At 42.8% G+C, this 23,354-nt stretch overlaps 1 protein-coding gene and 1 pseudogene across 3 annotated transcripts in view; both read right to left on the reverse strand.

Moving 5' to 3' along the window:
• The window catches only part of raraa (retinoic acid receptor, alpha a), a 657,787-nt gene that overhangs the window by 472,791 nt on the left and 161,642 nt on the right, over window positions 1–23,354 (reverse strand). The gene's annotated exons all lie outside the window — the stretch shown is intronic.
• On the reverse strand, window positions 5,208–5,307 carry LOC138747813 (U6 spliceosomal RNA; annotated as a pseudogene).

The following is a 23,354-nucleotide window of genomic DNA, read 5'->3' on the forward strand; positions in this document are numbered from 1 at the left end:
CTAAATCCTTAAGAAAGGATTTTTCCTGGTTACCATACAATTCTCATGAGGCCTTCCTGTATTTTTTTGCTTCCAAAATCTAATATATGCTTCCTTCTTCTTAACTAACCGACTCGCTTGTTTCGTCAATCACATTTCCTTCTTCCTACCATTCTTCCCCTGTCCCAGTTGGACAAACCTGTCAAGAACCCCACCCTCCATGTTACTTCTGTACTTGCTACCAAGAACTTTCCCTTCCCTCGTTCATGCCTCATCCCCATCATAATTAGCCCTTCCTCTATTAAACACTTTACTATTTTGTCTCCTTCTCTGCTAAAGCTCAGGGAGTTGTGGCCACTATCATCAATACAATACAAGCAAGTTTTATCATATTTCTGAATTTCCTCTTTCCATTTCACCTGAGCGTTTACCACAGTTATGCCATTCTATCTAAAAAAAATTCACAACTCGAACACCAAGCTATTTTGAAAATACATTGGAAGTGAATTTGCGCCATTTTAAAATCTTACATATCATTTAACTGGATGTTATAAAAAAAATTAAATACAAGAACATACATCCAATTTGTTGGGGCTTTGGCATTACAATCCATGAAATGAGAGGAATGACATTGTAGAGGCAAAATTACTAACTAATAATCCAGTGTCCCCCTCAACAAGTATACTGTTTTAGATATTGATGGGGAGACAACCCACCAGGGACGTCGAGGTGGTCACGCCTCTGGCACAGATGGGAAGAGGGGAGAGGAGGAGACCAATGGTGATTAGGGACTCATTAGTTAGTGGATAGGAGGTTCTGTGAACAAGATTGAGGCTCCTGATGGTATGTTGTCTCCCAGGTGCCAGGGTCAGGTGTTGATCAAGTTCATAGCATTCTGGAGGGGGAGGGCGCAGCCAGATGTCGTGGTCCACATGGGGTCCAATGAAGTAGAAAGGAGTAGGGATGAGGTCCTGAAGAAAGAATATAGGGAGTTAAGAAGGAAGTTAAAAAGCAGGACCATCAAGGGTGGTAATCACAGGATTGCTGCCTGTGCCATACACCAGAGAGGGTAGGAACAGGAAGTTGCTGAAGTGTTAGTGCCAGAGGCGGGGGTTCAGATTTGTGGATCATTGGGATCTGTTCTGGGGAAGGTCTGACCTGTACAAAAAGGACAGGCTGCACCTGAACTGGAGGGGACCAATATTCTGGTGGACAGGTTTGCTAGAGCTGTTGGGGAGGGTTTTAACTAGTTTGGCAGGGGTGGGGTGAAGGTGGGAATCAGAATGTGAGTGCAAATGATCAAAAGCATTATGCTACTTGCTCTGAGTTGTTGACAAAGGACAGGCATAAATGTAGCCAGTTAGAGGGGGTTGAAATGTGTCTATTTCAACACTAGGAGTATTAGGAATAAAGGGGATGAACTTAGAGCATGGATCATATGTAGAACTACGGTGTTGTGGCCATTACTGAAACTTGGCTGGAGGAAGGGCAAGATTGGCTGATGCAGGTACCTGGGTTTAGGTGTTTTAAAAATAGGATGGGAGAAGAAAAGGGGGGTGGGGGAGTAGCATTACTGGTCAGGGATAGTACCATGGCTAAAGAAAGGGAGGACACTGCAGAGGGAGTTGGTGTGGGTGGAAGTCAGAAATAGGAAGGGAGCTATCACTGTGCTGGGAGTAGTCTATAGGCCCCCCCAAAAGCCCTCAGAACACCAAGGAGCAGATAAACAGGCAGATTTTGGAATGGTGTGAGAAATACAGGGTTGTAGTTATGGGTGATTTCAACTTCCCCAATATTGACTGACACCTCTTGACTGCAAGAGGAATAGATGGGGCAGAATTTGTCAGAGGATTCCTGACACACTCCTGTTCGGCTCCGAATCATGGGTCCTCTACCGGCATCACCTACGGCTCCTAGAACGCTTCCACCAGCGTTGTCTCCGCTCCATCCTCAAAATTCATTGGAGTGACTTCATCACTAACATCGAAGTACTCGAGATGGCAGAGGCCGACAGCATCGAGTCCACGCTGATGAAGATCCAGCTGCGCTGGGTGGGTCACGTCTCCAGAATGGAGGACCATCGCCTTCCCAAGATCGTGTTATATGGCGAGCTCTCCACTGGCCACCGTGACAGAGGTGCACCAAAGAAGAGGTACAAGGACTGCCTAAAGAAATCTCTTGGTGCCTGCCACATTGACCACCGCCAGTGGGCTGATATCGCCTCAAACCGTGCATCTTGGCGCCTCACAGTTTGGCGGGCAGCAACCTCCTTTGAAGAAGACCGCAGAGCCCACCTCACTGACAAAAGACAAAGGAAGAAAAACCCAACACCCAACCCCAACCCACCAATTTTCCCCTGCAACCGCTGCAACCGTGTCTGCCTGTCCCGCATCGGACTTGTCAGCCACAATCAAGCCTGCAGCTGACGTGGACTTTTACCCCCTCCATAAATCTTCGTCCGTGAAGCCAAGCCAAAGAAGAGACTGAAGATGTGGACCAGCTGACGAGTGGAGAGGCCACACTGGATCTGGCTCTGGGAAATGAACCTGGTCAGGTGGTGGACCTCTCGGTGGGGGAGAATTTTGGTGAGAGTGACCACAACTTCCTTCGCTTCAACAGAGCTATGGAAAAGGATATAAACAATCAAGCTGGCAAAGTGCTTAACTGAGCAAAGACTAATTTGAAGGGATGAGGCAGAACTAGTGAGAATACATTGGAAACCGATGTTTAAAGGGTGAAAACACAGAAGTAATGTGGAGAAAGTTTAGGGTCCACTTGAGCAGGGTTCAAGATAGGTTTGTCCCACTGAGACAAGGAATAGGTGGTAGGAAAAAGGAACGGTGTTGACAAAACAGGTCAGGCCTGTTCAACAGGAAGAAGGAAGCATACATTAGATATAGGAAACAGGAAAGGCTCATGAGAAGTATATGGTAGCCAGGAAGAAGCTTAAAAAGGACTTAGGAGAGCTTGAAGGGGACATGAGAAGGCCTTGGCATGTAGAATTAAGGAGAACCCCAAGGTTTTCGGTGCATATGTGAAGAACGGAAGGACGACGAGAATGAAGGTGGGGCCGCTGAAGGATAAAAAAGTCAAAATGTACCTGGAAGTGGAGGAGGTTGGGGAGATCCTAAATGAATGCTTTGAGTCAGTATTCACGATGAGGTTGAAATGGAACAGGCCTATGTGGTGGACAATTTGGAGGTTAAGGAAGAGGAAATGTTAGATCTTCTTAAAATCATCAAGATTGATAAGTCCCCGAGGCCGGAAGCGATATACCCTAGGTTGCTGTAGGCTTTGAATCCTCTTTGGCCACAGGGGAGGTGCCAGAGGATTGAAAATGTTGTCCCCTTGTTTATAAAGGGTAATAGGGAGAATCCTGGAATTATAGACTGGTGAGGCTTGTGTCAGTGTTGTGTAAACTAATGGAGACCATTCATAAGGATAGAATCTATGAGCATTTGGAGAAGTACAGTCTACTCAAGGATAGTCAGCATAGCTTTGTGAAGGGAAGGTCGTGACTTATGAGTCTAATTGAGTTTTTTGAGGAGGTAACAAAATAAATTGATGAGAGTAGGGTGGTAGATGGATTTTAGCAAGGCATTGGACAAGGTCCCCCATTTGAAACTCATCCAGAAAGTCATGAGTCACAGGATCAGTGGAAAATAAACTGTATGGATTTTTAAAAAATTGCTTTGTAGGAAGAAAGCAGAGAGTAGTAGTGGAAGGAAAGTATTCTGCTGGAGGTTGGTGACTAGTGGAGTACCTCAGGAATATGTTCTGGGACCCCTGCTCTTTGTGATTTTTATAAATGACCAGGATAAAGAGGAGGATGGATGAGTTAGTAGGTTTGTGGATGACACCAAGGTTGGAGGAGTTGTGGATGAAGCTGAAGGTTGTTGAGGGTTACAAAAGGATATAGACAGGATGCAGAGTTGGGCAGAAAAGTGACAGATGGATTTCAATCCAGATTAAGTATGAGGTGATGCATTTTGGAAGGACAAACTAGAAGGCTGAGTGCAGGGTTAATGGTCAGTTATTTAAGAATGCGGATGAACAGAGGGACCTTGGGGTTCAAATTAATACATCCCTCAAGGTCGCCACAGGTTGATAGGATAGTTAAGAAGGCCAATGGGATGCTGGGATTCATTAATGGGGGATTGAATTCAGGCCTAGAAAGGTCATGTTACAACTCTACAAATCTTTGGTAAGACCACACTTAAGAGTATTTTGTTCAGTTCTGGTCACCTCATTATAGGAAGGATGTGGAGGCTATGGAGAGAAGGCAGAGGAGATTTACCAGGATGTTGCCTGGATTGGGAAACAAGTCTTATGAGGCAAGGTTGGCAGAGCTGAGACTTTTCCATTCAGAGTGTAGAAGGATGAGAGGAGACTTGATAGAGGTCTATAAGATTATGAGAGGCATAGATAGGGTGGACAGCCAGTACCTGTTTCCTAGGGCAAGATCAGCAAACACCAGTACATATGTACAAAGTGAAGGGAGGGAAGTTTAGGGGAGACATCAGGGGTAAGTTTTTTTCCACATAGAGAGATGTGGGTGCCTGGAATGCCCTGCCAGGGAAGCTGAAACATTGAAAGTATTTAACAGACTCTTAGACAGATGTGGATGAAAGAAAAATAGAGGGTTATGGAGTAGGGAGGGTTTAGTACTTTTTTTTAGGAAGGGATATATGGGTCAGCACAATATCAAGGGCTGAAGGGCCAGTACTGTGCTGTATTGTTCGATGTTCTATTTTCTATCTTGTATCTGAAGAGGTTCATTTCATACACCCTTCAACCATAACAGGGGTGGCCAAACTGAGGCTCTTTGACATATACTGTGCGGCTCAGCTGAGACAGGAATCGTACAATGGTAGGTTTAGTGGATGTGGCTTGCGATCACATGATTTTTGCAGCTCCCAAACATCTGAAGTTTATTGTATGTGGCTCTTGCGTTATGCAGGTTGGCCACCCCTGACCTTTAACAAACCAGTGTGTGGAGGGGGTGGTGGTGAGGCTGGCAAGCTCGAGCACCTTCCTTGACCCATCAGAATTCTTGTCTACTTTAGTGAGATAAATTTGCAAATTTGCCCTTTTTTGTCTTCAAATCTACAACCTTGTTTTGCAAATTACTTGTTTATTTTATCAGTAATGTTAGTTTTTGCTGTGTTGCTAAAGACCATCGACATCAAATCCATGATACATTAGTGATCCACAGCCTACAGTTTTAAAAAACTATGGAACGCTTCACGAATTTGCATTTCATCCTTGTGCAGGGGCTATGCCAGTCTTCTCTATTCCAATTTTAGTTTATGTTCTGCTGAAGCGAACACTAGACTACAAGTTGAGAAGAACTACCTTAGATCATAGGAGATGGTTATTCAGCCCACTACTCTGGCCCTCTCCAAGCTCCACTTTCCCCTAATGACTTAGCCTCACATATGCCCATTAACCACCGCCCATCAATTCTTCCACAGTCCACCCACAATAAGTGTAATTTACAGTGGTCAATTAAAGTAGCAACCAGACTACATGAGGCTGAAAGCAGACTCTAGCCAGCATATTGCTGGATGTGCAGGAGACCTGAAAACCCAGATGATACAGATGATGTAAAATCTACACAGCTATCTCCAGAAGTCAGAATCGAAACAAGGTCACTGAAGTTGGGAGGCAGCTGCATTAGAGCCATTGTGAAGTGAACACCACTGGCAATCAAAAATCACGTTCATTTCAAATCTTTGCCTGAAAGTTCAAGCCTTGCCAGTAACAGTAACCACATCAGAATTAGTAATTAAGATTTGTTTGCCACTCTTCTCCTGGGCAGCTTAAGGCAACAGCGTGGAAATCTACATTCCACATGTGAAAGCGAGAGGCTGTTTACTTTTTTATCATTTGATGAGCATGGAGCATTGTCAATGTGACATCTTGCAGTCTAATCGTTCTTGCTATCTGACTGGAAGAAGTCCTTCAATTCAAGAAATCTATAACGGCAGGAAAAGCTATTTCCCCCTAACAGCGGGCCTGCAGACATTAACTGTGTAGTCCGGAAAACTGTGAAAACAGCACAGGCAGGTTCACCTTATCCCAGATAGACCACAAAAGAAATTCAAGATGAGTAATGAATTAAGAAGTCAGGCCCTCTGATTTTTTGACCTCTTCAGTCTCCAGGCCAACTGCCTTACCAAGGCCTCAGCCCAGGAAAAGAATCTAGTTATTGTTCCTTTGCTAAAGTCCACTTACAATCCAAAAAACTGAAATGTTAATCAAGGACTTGCTGTATTGGATTACTAAAAATCTTGTTCTTGCCTCTTTCACTAGTTTGCTCCTCAATGTGGGTGTTTCCGTGATCTTACAGAGTCAGAGAAATTAACAGATGACAGGACTCTGCCATCCTGCTGACTTTTTATGGCCAAGAATCTATGGGAGAAATCCCGCCAGATAACTAAAATACTTTCACGTCCAGGCTCACGACAATGTGTCGGTACACTATGCCAGTGGGGGTCAGGGAGGGAAATGGAAGGAAACTGACAAAGAGAAATCAAATCAGCTTCCCAACTTGAAGGATGTTCAGGATGGTACTGAGAATCTTGGGGCCACGCAATGGGAACACACAGAAACTTTACACAAGTGTGCACCACCGCACAAACTACTCATCACATTTGCGAAAAGATCTACAGTTTGCACATTATTTCATTCAGAACCTATAAAAACAGTGGAACCAAGTCAGCCTTAATCCCAAGTAAAAGATGACATCTCCTCGACCCCCAACACTTCCTCACTTGTCAGGAAGGTGAAGTAGCACCTCCATTTCCTGAGGAGGTAGTGGGGGGCAAGGCTATCTGTCACCACCCTAACATTCGACAGGAGCACAATAGAGAGTGTCCCTTATAGTATGGTAGCTGCAAAGCATCAGATCAGAGGTTAGATGGAGGGGATTAAAACTGCTGAGAAGATCACTGGGGTCTCTCTTCCCTCTTTTGACAATATCGACAGGAAGAGGTACTTAAAGAGAACTCAGAGAATCATTGAGGACCCATACCATCCAACCTGCAGTATCTTTAAGACACTATTTTCAAGGAAGAGATACAGGAGCATACAAACCAGGACTGCCAGGCTGGGCAAGAGCTTCTTCCCACAGGCAGTGAGACGGGCTTTTAAAAAATATTTTATTTTTGTCTTTTTTCCCCATAAATATACAGATCAAAATTTTCCAATTTCAAAATACATAGATATAAATATATACATAGTGGTGGCTCATCCATGCAACACGTGAAGTGGTTCGTGGAGTCGTGGGCAAGTCCGCGGCAGATCTGACTGTGAGAGCTCCGGGTGCAAGGCAAGCCCATCAACAGAGGCTTCAACAAATCTTTAAATTGTCTATAGAACTCAGGAGGGAACCATCTTCCCCTGGGGACTTATTAGCTTTGTAAAGTACCCAGGGCTTTCTCTATTTCTTCCCTTGTAAAAGGAGCATCTAAATCATCTTTTTCTCTCTCTTCTAGTTTCGATAGTTTAACATTTGTTTAAAATTCTTCCATCTCGTTTTCATCTCCTACTAATTCTGATTTATATAGTTTAATATAGAATTGTCTAAACATATTATTTATTTCTTTTTGATTAATATGTTAAAGTATCAGCTTCTGTTTCTATGGCATTTATCATTCTGGGTGACTCCTCTGCTTTAACCTGCCAAGATAACACTTTGTGTACCTGTTTTCCTAGTTCATAATATTTTTGTTCAGTTTTTAATATCGTTTTTTCTATACATTTGGTTCATTATATCATAACTCTTTCTTCTCTAATATTCTATACTTTTCTTGTGTTCCTCATATCTGATATCCTTTTTCTAATTTTGTTATATCCTTCTCTGGACTTTCTAAATCTCTTGCATATTTTCTCTCAAGGCTTTTAGTGTAAGAGATCATTTGTACCCTCAAATAAGCTTTAAATGTATCCCATATTAGAAAACTGTTGTCAGTGGAAGATTGTTTTCACAAAATATTTCTATCTGTCTCTTAATAAATTCACAAAAATCCTTCCTCTTTAATAATGTAGCATTAAGATGCCATCTACACATGCTTTCTAGCTTTTCCATTATCGTAATAGTTAACGGCGAGTGGTCTGATAAAAGTCTTGCCGAATACTCCGTTTTCACCACTCTACTTTGTAACTGGGAAGACATTAAAAAAATTGGTCAATCCTTGGATGTGAACCATGTACCCTTGAGTAGAACGAATAGTCTCTTTCTAAGGGGTTGAGCCGCTTCCATATATCAATTAAATTCAAATCCTTCATAAATGTTTGCAGCTTCGCCCTTGTTATTGTTCTTGCTGATTTACCAGTATTGGATCTCAACAAAAATTGAAATCTCCTCCAATCAATATATTTTGTCTTTCACCTGTGGTTTTAAAAAAGATATCCATCATAAAGACTTCATAATAATCCAGCTTGATCAGTTAATGTCTCTTTTATTATTATTATTGGTCTATTTTTCTTAATTAGAATCACTACACCTCTTGGTTTTGATCCAAATGAAGACAATATTACTTGTCCCACCCATCCTCTTTTTAATTTTACATGTTCCAATTTGTTAAGATGTGTTTCTTGTAAAAAGACTATATCTGCCTTTAATTTCTTTAGGTGTACCAAACCCGCTTCTCTTCACTGTCCCGAAAAATCCATTAACATTAATACTAATAAATTTTAATGTTCTATCCATAATCTTCTTTAAAACAATATTTTTAAACAGTAAAAGCTCTTTGACTTTTTAAATAGTAAAGTGATCCTTCCCCTTTAAGAAAAACACATGATGTCCCTTCCTCGATGGTGACATATACGTACTGCCCCAAAATCCTGTGAAAAAATCCCATGGAATCTCTCGAGGAAGAAGAACCCGAAATCCTGCTAAACAAGCCCACAGTATCTCTCGAGGAAGAAGAACCTGAATTCCTGCAAAAAATTCCCACAGAGTCTCTCGAGGAAGAACCCCTCCTTTTAACGCTATCTTTTTTGCTACTCCTTTCCAGGTGCCATTCTCCCCCTTAGAATGGAGTCTCCACCCTGCTACCACTTTTCCCAGATTTTATTTTCCTTTTACGGAGCTCTCCGTGAGCATTTCTATCCATTACTTTTAAACAATAAATACAAGACGAATTTACAAAAATAAAAATATACAACTTTTACTAAGTTCTATTATAAATATTTTCACCATCTTCTCCCTCAGCAACTTTAATCTTTTTTTTTTTACAAACTTCGCAGAAAGTCTTCCACCTCGTTCTTGGTCTTGAAAAATCGCCAGTTCCCTTCCGCTACTTCAACCCCCAAAGCCGCAGGATATATCATTGAGTATTTCAAGTTTATAGCACGCAGTTGTCATTTCACATTTTCAAATTCATTTCTTTGTTTAATCAAGTTCAGGCTGAAGTCTTGAAAAAAAAGTAGCTTTTCATGACTAACTTTGGGTGGCCCATTATTCTGCTTAATCATATGCAGTCCCAGAATTATCTCCCGTTCTCAGTAGCTTAAAAGTCTCTTCAGAAATGGTCTTTGTCTCTGGCTCTTCTGGGTCCGAATGTTCAGCAAGCTCCCTCAATATGGAGTTTTTCTCCAAATTTGTGTTCAAACACTTGTGTGATTCACTTTTGAAAAAGGTTCACCGTGCCTCTTTCCTCGATTCCTTCCTTAATCCAATAATTCGGACATTGTTCTATTGACTAAAGTTCTCCATATGGTCAATTTTGTCACACAGTCCTTATTTATCCATCTCCCATTCTTTGGCTTCCCCCCCCACCCCCAACCCTACCCCCCCAAAGCCTCAAGTTTTTCATGTGTTTTCGTCAATTCACACTCTGCTTGACTCATTCTATCCATCAGGTCTTCAATGATCTCTTTTATTTTGGACATTTTCTCCGTCATATCTCACTGTTTCAATATTTATGAATCAATTATTCAAATTCTCAATTTTTTCCAGGATGATGCTCAATTCTTGCCCTGACTCCCCAGTTTTACCTGGTTCTGCTGGTCCTGTCGCCATTTTTGCACTGCTCTCTTTTGGACTCACCCAATGTTCCCAGTTGAATAGGCTTCTTTAATCTTTGTTCTTGGTTGCTTTAGCTTCTTCGTGCTGGATTTTCAAGTTTTGAGCATCTATTTAGTACTCTTCACGGAGAGCTCAACCAAAACATGACCTTCGCGTGGCCACGCCCCAGCAGTGAGATTGTTGAACAATTCTAGAGACCAGTTAATTATTTTTATATACATTTATTTTGGATATCTATGTCATTTGTGTGTAGAATGTACATTAGTCAGTTTGTGTGCACTATGTTCCGGAGATACGCAGTTTTGTCGGGTTGTAAATGTACAACGAGATGACAATATACTTGAACTAGTAGTGCACACACACACACACAAAGTTCCTTTAACAGCCATGAGTTGGACAGATTACAAATGCTAACTGCACACAGAAAACAGAAATAACTAAATATTGTACGTTTCTTGCTGCCAAATAAACCTGGCAGTGCAAAAAAAATCCAAATTTAACAGCAAAGGAATACTGGCAGCACCATTGGAAGTCAGAACTATCAGACACAATCCCTGAATTCAGTTCTACAGGAGTGCTGAACAACAGTACAACACAGTATAATTGCCATGAAATATCTGACAAGGTAGTTTGCTTGTTTGAAAAGCTTTTCCTTCAACCCATGCCCTCTGTACCTGAACAACTTCAATTCCATGGAGTGCCAAAGAAAGATTGTGCGTCTCATTATTTTACAATTCACAACACAATTGACCATCACATAATTTTTTCAACACAGTCATAATAGAGGTACCAACACAGATGGATGATTTTTCCCATTTACCCTACAAAGAAATTTATATGTATAGTTCACAAGATAATATTACTTCTTCATAAAGGGATTTTAAATTTGAGCTTTTGCAGTGCATTAAAGCTCTGTTCCACTGTGCATGTTCTGAGAACAATGGAAGCTAAACTGAAAAATGGTTCAAGCAAAAGGTTTATTAAAAATTGATATCACAGCATTACCAATATCCTGATTTATAGCAGTAGCATGTTAAACCTATAATATTCCTATCATTTTCTTTCTTTGCAGCGATAATCATAAACCAAAGGAATTAAGTTCCTGTCCCTGGGGCTATCACTGTAATATGGAATTGCTTTCAACTGACATGGACCATTACAATGATGATGAAGTTGCTCTACCACAACAAAGACAGCTCTACCCCAGTTATAGGGCCATTGGTATATTACTGGGTCAATTGATCAATGATATATGGGTTATAACGTTGGCCTCTTGAAACGACTGCACCACAGAAATGTACTGCTGATAGACTCTTATCAAAAGTAGACCTAGATTTAGTTCAAGATAGATGATTTTAGTTGGGCATTGCAGTTAGTCTGAGTGCCTTGGATGAGGGAGTTGAGGAAGATCACTTCATCAACATCAAGTTATATCTGCACTTTTTGAAGTATGGTAATTGGTTAAAGAGAATCTTGAGCCTTTAAAACGGATTTTGCACAACTAAAAAGCCTGCCTAAATGCCCAGCTATGCTCAGACAGGAAGAAAAACACTGTCAGGGACAAACAGTCTCAGCTTTTGGAGATCGTATTCAAAAGCCAAATATATGCAGTAATGGAGAATGAATTTTTGGGGTATAATTGTTGGAGGGAGATCAGGTGGTAGAAATCTAAGATAAAAGTGAAAATTAATAAAAAATGCAAACAAATACAACATGGCAGCTCATATCTGAAGCACCAGTCTCAATATAACCTTCACATTCGTGCTTTTCATAAAGGTCACCAGTACGAAAACCGATAAGGGAGCATCTATTTTCATTCCCAGTCAGGCATGCCTTTTCCTCGGTCAGTCTGGAACACCGTGAAAATGTGTGGAGTACTCTGATTAACATGGCGGCAAACAAAGAGAAAATGCTACATATAATCAATTTTTCTCCTGTCCTTAAAGCAATAACTTTAGACCCTGGCCACTAATCATTACATGAAAAGCAATATTTCACCTGCTGAAATTTTCATCCTCCACATACAGTCCCACAACAGGGAGAATCACTTATCAAACTAAACAAAGCTCATTTCAGTACTCTCTTTTCTCCTTCACAATCTACACCTCAGTGTAAAATTAGCTTGCCTCACCTCATTCTGCATTGAAATTAACATCAATTATTAAATAGGTACATTAATGCAAACCATAAAAATTGATTACCTCTTAAAGATGTCAAGAGGCCTGCATTTAATTAACAAATGGCATGGGAAGGTTGTGCTTAATGGAGGTCACGCATACTCAGATCATAAATAGCAAAAGGTCTGTTTAAATTAAGTGGAATTCCAAAAGACGGTCAGGGCTTTGCATTAAGCATCAATGTGCGACAGAGTTGGAGCATTTAGAGCATTTAACTCAGTAAGAGCTTTTTTCCAACCTATTCAAAGGCACCCTTTCCCAAAATGCTTTTGTGGCTGTTGTACTAGAGTAGGGGTTTTTATACACAAAAGGCGCATAATCGCCTGCTCAAGTTTTTACAAAAAGGCAAATTTACCTTTTATGCTTATGACCAAAAATACAGATCGTGAGGTGTGCTTATGCAGGGGTGAATCGCGAGCTGCCTTCCAAAATTGAAGGAGTTGGGGTGAGTGGTGCAGTAGCGCCACCTGCCACCGTGACCTCAAACATATGTGCTGGGAAGAGAAAGCAGCCTATACTGAAAATGGCGGCTGAAGAGCAGGTAGAAGCACTAGTGGAGATCTGTGCAAGCAGTCTTAGGACTCAGGTAGATCTCTGGTGCAACATAATCGCCTCTATTAACCATATGGGTTTTTAAAAAAAATTCACTCTCTTGGGTCGCGGGCTGACGGTGTCATCGTGTCACATTCAGCGGTAATCCTTTTAGAGGAGGTGGAGCAACTTCGCTCCACCTCTAGGCCCTTTTATAATGGAAAAAAAAGCAATTTGTAAAGACAGATATTCCCTGTCTTTAAATTACTTCACTTACCTCCACAAAAGATCTGAAGGAGGATTGACTGGTTGAGCTTGCTCCAGCTTCCAAATGCCTAGGGGGGTAGACTCAGAGGTGGAGTGAAGTCGCTCCACCTCCTCCATAATAGGAATGCTGTTGAACGCGGCTCCAAAGGGGAGGGTTGATGACACCATCACCCCATGACCCAGTAGCGCAAATTTTAAAAAACCCACATGGTTAATCGAGGCAATTACGTTGTGCAGGAGATCTGCCTGAGTCCTAAGACTGCTTGCACAGATCTCCACTACTGCTCTTTATTGCCCTTCTCAGTGTGTATGTTTGAGGTCATGGTGACGGGTGGTGCCACTGCATCACTTGCTCCACCTCCCTCAGCTCTGGAAGCTGGCTCCCGACTCAGCTCTGCATAAAGGCACCGGGAGATCCGCATTATAGGTTGTCACCATAAAAGGTAAATTCGCCTTTTTTTTTCCCAACTTGAGCTTGTTATAATGTGGGGTTTCAGCATAAAAAGGGGTTCTGAGTCCAACCCCCCACCTCCCCAACCCCAGGAGGATGGAAGATAGAGCAAGTTCAGACCTTTTAGAGAAGTACAGAAGTACAGAAAATCTGTATTTACAATTGCTTCCCCCCCCCCCACTATAAAAGGGCCTAATAATTAGTGCTGCAGAAAATTGCTGTGTTTACCTGTCAAATTTCCAACATTCCTCTGAGTAACTCACGCAACTTTGGATTTGCTTACAAATATTTTTTTTTCAATTCATTCGAGAGATATGTGCTCAGGAGACTGAGCATTTAGTTGCCTAACCCTAATTGCGGCAAAGGTGCTGATGACCTGCCTTCTTGAACTGCTGCAGGCCTTGAGGTGTGGGTATCCCCACACTGCTCTTCGGGAGGGATTTTCCAGGATTTTGGCCCAGCAACAGTGAAGGAATAATCATATATTTCCAAGTCAGGATAGTGTGCTGCAGACTGGACCAACCTATCGGCAGCACAGTCAATGCAATGCTGTTTCAGCACCAGCGACTCGGATTCGACTCCAGCGCTGTCTGTGAGAAGTTTTTAAGTTACCCCCGTGTCTGCGTGGGCTTCTTCTAGGTGCTCCCGTTTCTTCCCACCATTCAAAACTTACCGGGGGTGTAATTGGACAGCACAGGCTCGTGGGCCGGAAGGGCCTGTTACCATGCTGTTATGTCCAAATTTAAATTTGAAAAAATACAACTTCTGCTACTGTTAGGAATGGTGGATGGAGTGAATGATTGTGAATGGAGTTCCCATCAAGCAGCTTGTTAGGTCCTGTATGGTGTTGAGCTTCTTAAATATACTGGATATTCAAGTTCCTGAGCTAATATCAGTTGTTTATTATCTTACATAAATATACAGTCTGGTATTGGATTCCTTGTGGAATCCAGCAGTAAGCACAACATTTCTATGGCCTTTGTTGGAAATGGCCTGGACCTGCAGCTGTAAAACATTTCCATTTTTAATGGCTGAGTGAGTTAGAGGTAAAATGCAGCACACAAACTTTCTGGAGAAACTCAGCAGGTCATGCAGTATCCATAGGAAGTCAATATGCGGGCAGCGGGTTAATCGTCCCCCTTGTGTTCACTTGTTTCCCCTCTCTGGGGTTCTGTGTCACTCTGAACTACCACTTTGTGCTGGCCCATGTTTTCATTACACTGTGTCTGTTTCTAGCCTCTGTTGGCCTTGTATCTTCTCCGGTGGGTTTCTGTATCATTCATTAAAGGGTCCGCTGTGGGGTTTTACAGTTTGTGTGGTGTTAGGGTTAGTTAGGGTTAAGGGTTATTGGGCGTGTTTTTTGGTGAGGTTGGGTCTGTGTTAGGGTGTCCCTGTAATTTATCACGTCTGGCCCAGGGAGTCTGTTGTGGGGATTGGCGTTGTTGTGGGGCTTCTATTTGGGTTGTCTTTGAATGGGGTTAGACAAACTTTCTGGAGAAACTCGGCTGGTCATGCAGTATCCATAGGAAGTTAGAGGCAAGTTGTGGTTAAATATATCCTTTAATTCTTTCAGACTACTGAAACATTTTTATTTGATTTTGGGTATATTTGATATTTTAAAATGATTTTTTAAAACATTGATTTATAATGTATATGAATGCTCTGAACAGAGAGATAGAGAAACTTACAGATTTTGACAGCTAAGTTGGGCCATGGCTTTGTCTGCTACCATAGTTTTGCCAGCTATTTTATGAGCATCACTCTGCCTGTAACCCACACCCCCACCATGACAGCATTTATCAAGGACCTGTTATGAACCTCTTGATTGAGAAATCAGGCTAGCATGGAAGTAGAAAGCATCCACCAAATAGAGGTACAGTCTCTAGCGCCAGGGTTAGAGACAAGTGTGGGTGGATGATGGCTGGATATAATTTCCACCCCAATATCAGCCTTCTCATTCCCAATGTCTGTATTCTAGACATTTATCCACTGGATACAGCACATTGTGTAGGCCTCATTCCGAATTAACTCAAGCACTATAAAAATAGATTTATTTCTGCTGTGCAAATAAAGCCTTATATGGGTTTTTGTACATATTCATTCATCTTCAGACCCTTCACACTTCAAACATCCAAATCAAAGTAACTATTAACCTTTATACTCAGACAGAAAATAAAACTGCCAATAAAAAAACCGATTTTTTTTTAGAAAAACGTCTTTTAATATGGCCTATAGATTAAATTAGGGACTTTCCTCGCTTATTATAAAACCAACACTGAAAATATTTCATTAAAATTAATACATCTCAGCAGATGATTTGGCTGAATGATGCAGTAAAATGTCACTTTGGATTGGCCAGGAGTGATATTGAATTGCACTTTCATAGAGTATCCATTTTCAACATTCACGGGATAGGATTTATATCACACAAATGGGCTGAACTGGTAATTCATTTGTAAGTTATGGTCTCCACCACGAGTAGAATAGAAATAGTCCATAACAGGCCTCCTGAATGTCTTCAGTTTGCATAATGCATAAAAGATTAATCTGCTGTGGCCCAGCACAGTCTATTTCTACAGGGAATTGCAGAGTAATAAAAAGCGGATGCTTTCAAACTCAAATTTCCATTCTGTGCTGACCTAGAAGGGACAGTGGTCAGGGCATTTCCATTCCGTTCTGCTCGCTTTTTCCACATGACCATAGTGAGAAGTTTGTGTGGATAGTGAGCAAGGGCAAGAGTCATTGCTCAAACATTAATATTCTAAACAGATTAAGAATGGGCATAAGGCATGAGAAGGTAAAACCACCTTATGGCCAGCAGAGAATAAGGAAGAAGAAAATATCTCCTAGTTCCCTCCACTAATGGTCTAGTTGGCTGATTCCCAATTTCTGGATCCCTGCCACTTTCCCAATTAATTGTCTGACTATATTTAACCCAGGATCTCATATTTTCATTCTGTTCATCATTTCTACACTAGCTGCCACAGCAATCCCATTCCTCTACCCATCTATTCTCTCCACCCGATTCTTCTGCTATCCACCTACAGGAATAATTTACGTGAGCCCATTGCCTACATCCACATCTCCTCTACACATTCCTGCCTCCCAATTATTGTCCTTATCCCCCCCTTTCATTCTGCCTGACAATCGCTCTCAGACTTGCATTGACTGGCAATTTTCACAATTCATTGGGTGGGGCTTTCCCATTAGCAAACTGACAATCCTACCAAAATGAAACAGAATCAAGTAAAACGATAATTAAGCTCTACTATAGTCTTAACCTTTATGAAATGCCAAAATAAAATTTATTCAATAAATATACATACAATTTCAAATTCATAGTGTCCTGTTCATATATATACACACACACAAAGAAAAACAGTGCAAAATCTATTAACATTCATGGTGTCATATTTGTACATTGTTATTGTTCCTTGCAGTATTAACCATTTACAGCACCATTGACACTAATGTGCCTCACCCAAGGTTCTTCCTCCATAAATAGTTTGAGAGGATTTCCTACCAATCTTAGCCCATAAATCAGAGTCCTCTATAATGCTGCTGCTAGGATGAACATTGCATCCTTCTCCACCCACTCTGAGCAAATCCACAGTGTGCAAGAGGTAGGTGACTGTCTCTGCCCCATCACAGTCGTCTTTAGGGCAACGTGCATTGGGGATGATATTCCATCAGCGCAGGAAAGTTCTGATCGGAAGGGCTCCTCTCACCCCAATCAAGACAGTCTGCTCAGAAGATCACTCCTTGTCCTTATCTCGCAATGCCTGCAGGATGTTCTGTGGAACCAGTGCCTGAGGGACTTGTGATTAAAGGTGTTTTCCTGGGAATTTTTTTTTTTCATAATGGATAGATAGGTGGTGTGGCAAAGTCCAACTGGCTGTGACATTGTGTGGCAATGGGGCCAGGCCTATCTTTCGCAACACCTGGAACAAGTAGAGCCCTAGTACATAGGTGTCCTCGTAGCTTGGTTCCACGCAGCCACGCACGAAGCAAGCCATCAGGGTAAGGGCCACAGTGGCTATGCCCTTGCCTCAGTTCACAAGTGACTTGTACATGGCCACCCACTGAACCTATTCCGCCTTAGATCTCCAGATGAACTGGAAGGAAGCTTGGAAAAGGCAGGATGAAGATGTGGGATATAGGCATATCTGTGCCAAATACAGCAATCCAAGAGTACTTCTCACCTGATAACCAGATTCTTTTCTGTTATTAAGAGGGAGCATCGCTCCCACAGTCCCAATTAAAAAAAAAACTATCAATCAACTAATTTAATTAAATATAAATGCAATGCCGCCAGAAGAAGCTTTAATTATTTGTCATACTGGCTATTAACTGGTTAAATGGTAAGTGAATTTGGTGGTCAGTTTGTATCCCTTGTGTGGTATAAAATTTAAGAAAAGAACATAAATATTAAAAATAGACCAGTCTCTCACACGTCTTGCAAATTCCTGCATTCATGTGGCCATTAGACAGGGCTTGTTCACTTATAATCCAATTCTGTGGCTTTAGGTGACTGATAAATATTACAAAATTCAAGAAAATGCAATTTGAAGGACAATTTAAAAGAGAGTACACAAATTTTTAATGTATTTATCTGACTGGCTAGGCAATGAAACAAAAGATTGATACTGGAAATGGTTTTATGTGGTGGTGACCTTCACACATCGCCTGGTTTTCAAAGTGAATCATACACTTATTCTGAATAGTCAAAAAAAATTCGAATCCAGTTTTCCCCATATTCAAAAATCAAACTTACGTTCTAATGAATTGCCCTAAACTTGACCCTAATCATTTGATCTAACCCAATACTCACATACCCATAATAATTTCCCCCTCATCTATTTTTTGAAAAGCCCATAGTAATAAAAACACATATTGCAGGCATATTTGGGCCAAAGTAACTGAGAAACAATGTGATTAGAAACACCACTGAAGTAAACAGCTTTACTTGAAATTTACTGACCTGCGTATGGGCTTTTAACAAAATACAAAACTGTATTTTTGTACTACTATTATAATTTCATTACAAAACTTTATTTCAAACCATGAAACAGTATGCCCAATAAGGAATATGCCCTTACAGTTCCAGTCAATAAGAAAAAGTTAAACACAAGCCTGATAAAAAGGATGCAAAACTATTTTTATCCATGAAAATGTATTTTAATCTAATTATGGAAAGAACAAAGAGGATATCTCAAACCGAAACAAAAATGAGAATGTCTGAAAAAAAAAAAATGGGAGTTGGAGATCACATGCATCAAACAAATTAAGAACCCAACAAATGTGTTGAATTTGCTCCAGTCACCGCTGGAGTTCTTCTGGACCACGTGGAATGGGGATGCCCAGGGGCTGCTTGAACGCCAGATGATACTCAAATCTTCCACGGCAGTGATCTTGGACTTAGATTGGAGGGGTTTGTCCTGCGGGAGGCGCCGTGCCTGCATATACACTGGAGGCTTGGTGGTCTCGATGTGGTGCTCCACACCATGTGCTGGTTTAGCATCATGGAAGTTTGCCAGTAGGCGGGCATATTCGCTACAGTCCAGAGCGTGGATTCCTAATGGTAGAAAGGAACATTGCTGTAGAATAAGGGGGCATGACTGGAACGTGGTAGCATTGACCAAACAGCATCTGTTCATGTCCACCAGGAGCTTGTGTGCCCAGAGGAAATCTGTTCCGAGTAGGGCTTGCCCCACAGATGCAATTGTACACTTCCAATGGAAAACCATGTTCGCGGCGTGGATTGTGACCAGACGGGTGCCAAAGCTTGGAATGGAGGAAATGTTGGCTGTCTGTAGGGGAAGGCCCTTGCGATTGTGTTTGAGTTCGAAATAAGTCAGCGGGAATGAGGCTTATCTCTGCGCTCGTGTTGACTAGGAAATCCCTCTTTGCTCGCTGGCCCCCGAGGTAGAGTAGGCCTTTAGGTGTGCCAACCACCGAGGCCACTTATTTTCCCATCACGATGCTCAACTTGGCATTGGGATACGAGCATGGACGGACACACCGCCAGGCGTTTTGGCCCCATCTGCGGTGGTAGAAACAGTAATCGCTCTGCTTGTCTAATCATTTGTTACGTTGCGGTTGGGCCGTGGCTACGGCTGGAGGGCCTGACGGGGGACTGAATTGGCAACGCCGATGGCGTAGATTGGTTGCACGTGTATTGAGCTCTGCTGCGGGGTGTGAAAAAGTCTGTCTGCTTCCTTGGCTACCAGGTGTGGGGTGTTGGAATCCATGTCAGATATTGCAGAGGAAACGTACACCAGTAGCTTGGAGAGGAACAGGGGCTTGAACAGGAAACAGTTTGTGTGTCCGTCTGCTAATTCTGTGCATGAGCCGAAAGGGGTTCCTATTGCCCAGGCCTCACATATTCAGGATGCGGATGGCGTGCTCGTGCTGGCTGAGTTCCAGGAAATTGAGGAGGAAACACCAAAATTGTTCGTACTTATGCTCCATAAGAGGATTTTCCACGAAGGAGCTTACTTTTGCTGCGGTAGCAGTGTCCAGGTCGCTGACAAGGTGCCAGAACTTGGTGTTCTCCAAGACAATGCCTCTGACATGGAACTGTGACTCAGCCAGTTGTAACCAATTCCTGGCTGATTTGCCCAGAAGGGCGGCAAAAGGCACGCCCACAGCATTGGTTGCAGTCGTTGTAACTGTAGTGGTAGCAGCATCCTGCATTTTGTCACGTTCGAGGTGGGTTCCAAAGACGTTGGAACCGTCAGGGTCACCACTGTAGCGGCTGCTTACGGCAGCGCTACTGAAATGAGAGACGTCCACACATCACAAGGGTGAACCAGTAACTGAACTTTATTTTGAATTCCTCGTGCTGCTCGAGGGGACTGCCCACATCCTGTGAGGGGGTGCTGGGCTTAGGGAGTGACATCAGCGCGTTGTGGTGTCACTACCTGTCCACCAGCGCGTCACCAGGAAGTGGCATCGTCCCCCGAGCAACGTGTCGCCAACTGCGGGCTTCTCCTTGGAAGGGAAGGGGGCCCGCGCCATCTTGCGCCAGATGACTGGGGCGGTGATTCAGTCCATCTAACTGCATGGTCTCTCAGCCCGCTACAGTCTCATCAACATCTTGTACAGTTTTAACATGACATTCCAACTCTTGCACTCTGTGCTATAGTTAATGAAGGAAACATGCCCCATATTCCTCCTTCACCACCTTGTCTACCTCTGTCACCACTTTCAGGGAACTATGTTCTTGGAGAACTCTTTCCATTCTACAATACTCTCCAGTGTCCTGTCATTCATGGTGCATAACCTGCATTGTTCAACTTCTGAGGAGAGGGAGTACCTTTTTTGCCGATAGCTGTTCCTCACTAAGGTGGGGATGGTAGGCATAACTGGACCTCACTCATCTCCTAAATCGCTCACTTGTTGGCTCCTCGTGCCACACCCTGGAAACTGCTTCAGCTAGCGGGCGAAAACAAGCGAGGGGGTGGTGTCATTAGTACACCACTAGGTGATCATCCCAACGGCGGAGCAGGTGGAAGAGGAGACATCTCCCAATGGCTGCAAAGGCAGACGAGGATGCCCAACAATGGGTGGGGAGGCTTGCGAGCACGCCGCAAAAACTGCCGTGGATCAAAACACTCCGGGCTTGTCTACCTAGCGTGTGAAGCCTGGATTCGGCGGACTGTATGGTAGAAACCATCACTGGTTCAACGGGCAGAAATCAGCAATGCTTCGTAGAGCGCTAAGGGATCACAGGGAGACACACAGAGAACACTGCTGGCCATCCACTGCATCCTGACCTGTCTCCAGCCATCTCAACTATGTCTTGCCACCGGGTCCAGGTAGGCCGGGACGAGAAAGTGAGGCTGATGACCTGCGCAACTCTCCCTCACTTTAATCCAAGTCAAGCGCAAGTCACGACCTAAACCCAACGCGCATTTGATTTTGAAGCCATGGTCATCTTCGACTACGAAGGACAAACAACAACTTCCCAAAATGAATCACTTCACATTTGTCTGAGCTGAGTTCCATCTGCTGTTCCTTTGCTCACTTTCTCAGTTAATCTTGATCCTTCTTCCTGTCCAGCAGATCACCAATTTTGGTGTCATTAGGCAAACATACTAATCACACCATGTACATCCTCATCCAAATTACTAACAGATGACAAACATCATTCAAATGCCTTCATGGTCATGTAATAAAATAGCTGTAATGTTACACGAAATTTGCTTTAGTTAGAGAAAGAGAAATGAAAGAGAGTGCCCCAGAGTCACCAAGTGTCTGTGGATTTACCTCCAGTGCTCTCCCTGCCACACAGACTCCAGTCCAAACTATCAGCAACCTAAGCTCAGCTCCAGATCCCAAATGTTACAATCAGGAAGCCTCCAGCATCCTCTGTGCTCTCTCCCATATCCCAGTTCCAATACCTGGTATCCCCGTCAGCCAGTCTCGAGCCAGTCTCCAGCAGTCTGGTGTGAATCCTTTGACTGCAGTCACCAGCAGCCTATAGCCAGTGTGGGTTCCTCGTCTCGAGTCACCAAGAGCCTGCCACCTGTGCGTTCTTCAGCCACAGAGCCCCTCACTCGTCAGCCACAGTGGTCGCTGTCCCATGGGTCATCTCTTCTGCTTCAACTTTGCAGACAGGGGGCATTCTCCCCGCTTTCTGGTGCCCTGCGACAGCCCTCTGCTTCCTTGGAGGCTGCAACCCCACGAGGCTCTTGCCAATCAAAGATGTTGCCATCTTGGGCTTGGACCCCACAGTCGCAGGATTTTAAAATATACCATCGTCAGATCCTGTAACAGGCCATTTAAAGTCCAGGCAGTTTGACTGGGTGGTAGAACCCTACAGAGGAGCACTGTCTCCCCATTCTCTGCAAGTCTGCACCGGGGCAGCAGTTCCATTACAGCAGCTGTAACAGGGCAACATACCACTGCTCACAAATTCTTCAAGCACTGGATAGGAGGTTGGCCTCAGTATTCAAGAATATATGCTTCTCATTCCCACGTGCAATGCTTAATATCATGTCATGGTGCATAAAAACTGTCCCTAAAGCCTACGCTAACCATCAAGCACCCATTTATTTGAATGCTGTACTAATCGTCTTTTACTCTCACCACATTCACATCAATTCCCTTATTAGTCCTCTGCACACCAGGGGAAACTTAGTGGCCAATTAACCTATCAAATCAAATATCTTTGGTATATGGAAGTAAATCAGAGAGCCTGGAGAAAAAAAACCCTTACAGTTAAAGGAAAATATGCAGACTCCACAGATATAGAAAAACCAATGTCCCCTCCATCAATTTTGTCTATGCCTCACGTTGTCTCAGGAAAATTGCTAAAATATTGCAGGACTCATACCACCCAGGTCATACTCTCTTCTCACCCGTTTCTGGCAAGCAGAAGATATACACACTGAAGAACATCAACCTCCAGATTTGTTTCTTTCCTAGAGAATCACACTCTTGAATGGATCTTGCACTGACAAAAGGTGCCTTCCAACTGGAGTGTGCGCTGATCAGGAATTGAAACCCAATTTTAAGTCTTGCCTCCCTAAACTCAAACCAATTATAATTCTTCAGCTTTCATTTTAACTGAGGTCAACTCAGTCCAGATCAAGAATGAAACCTGAGACTTACTGGTCCTCAATAGTTTAGGGGTTAAGTATGGGGTAAAGCCCCTGTTTTCACTACATTCTAACCATTAACTCTCATCTTCTCCCATTGCAAAGCTTCAATTTTGTTTTCAGAGCCACTTGCTTAATTTCACAGCATAAAGAAACTTTAAACATTTCAATACTCCACCAATACTTACTAGTTAAAATCTAGCTACACTGTAATTTGAAAGTTGGGAAAGCTCCGCAGCATGACAAAAATCAATCCCCAATGTGTATAACAAGACCTGCAGCTTCATTTTGTGTGAGCCAGAACAAAC

This window comes from Narcine bancroftii, chromosome 12 (assembly GCF_036971445.1).
Source record: "Narcine bancroftii isolate sNarBan1 chromosome 12, sNarBan1.hap1, whole genome shotgun sequence".
Taxonomy (NCBI): Eukaryota; Metazoa; Chordata; class Chondrichthyes; order Torpediniformes; family Narcinidae; genus Narcine; species Narcine bancroftii.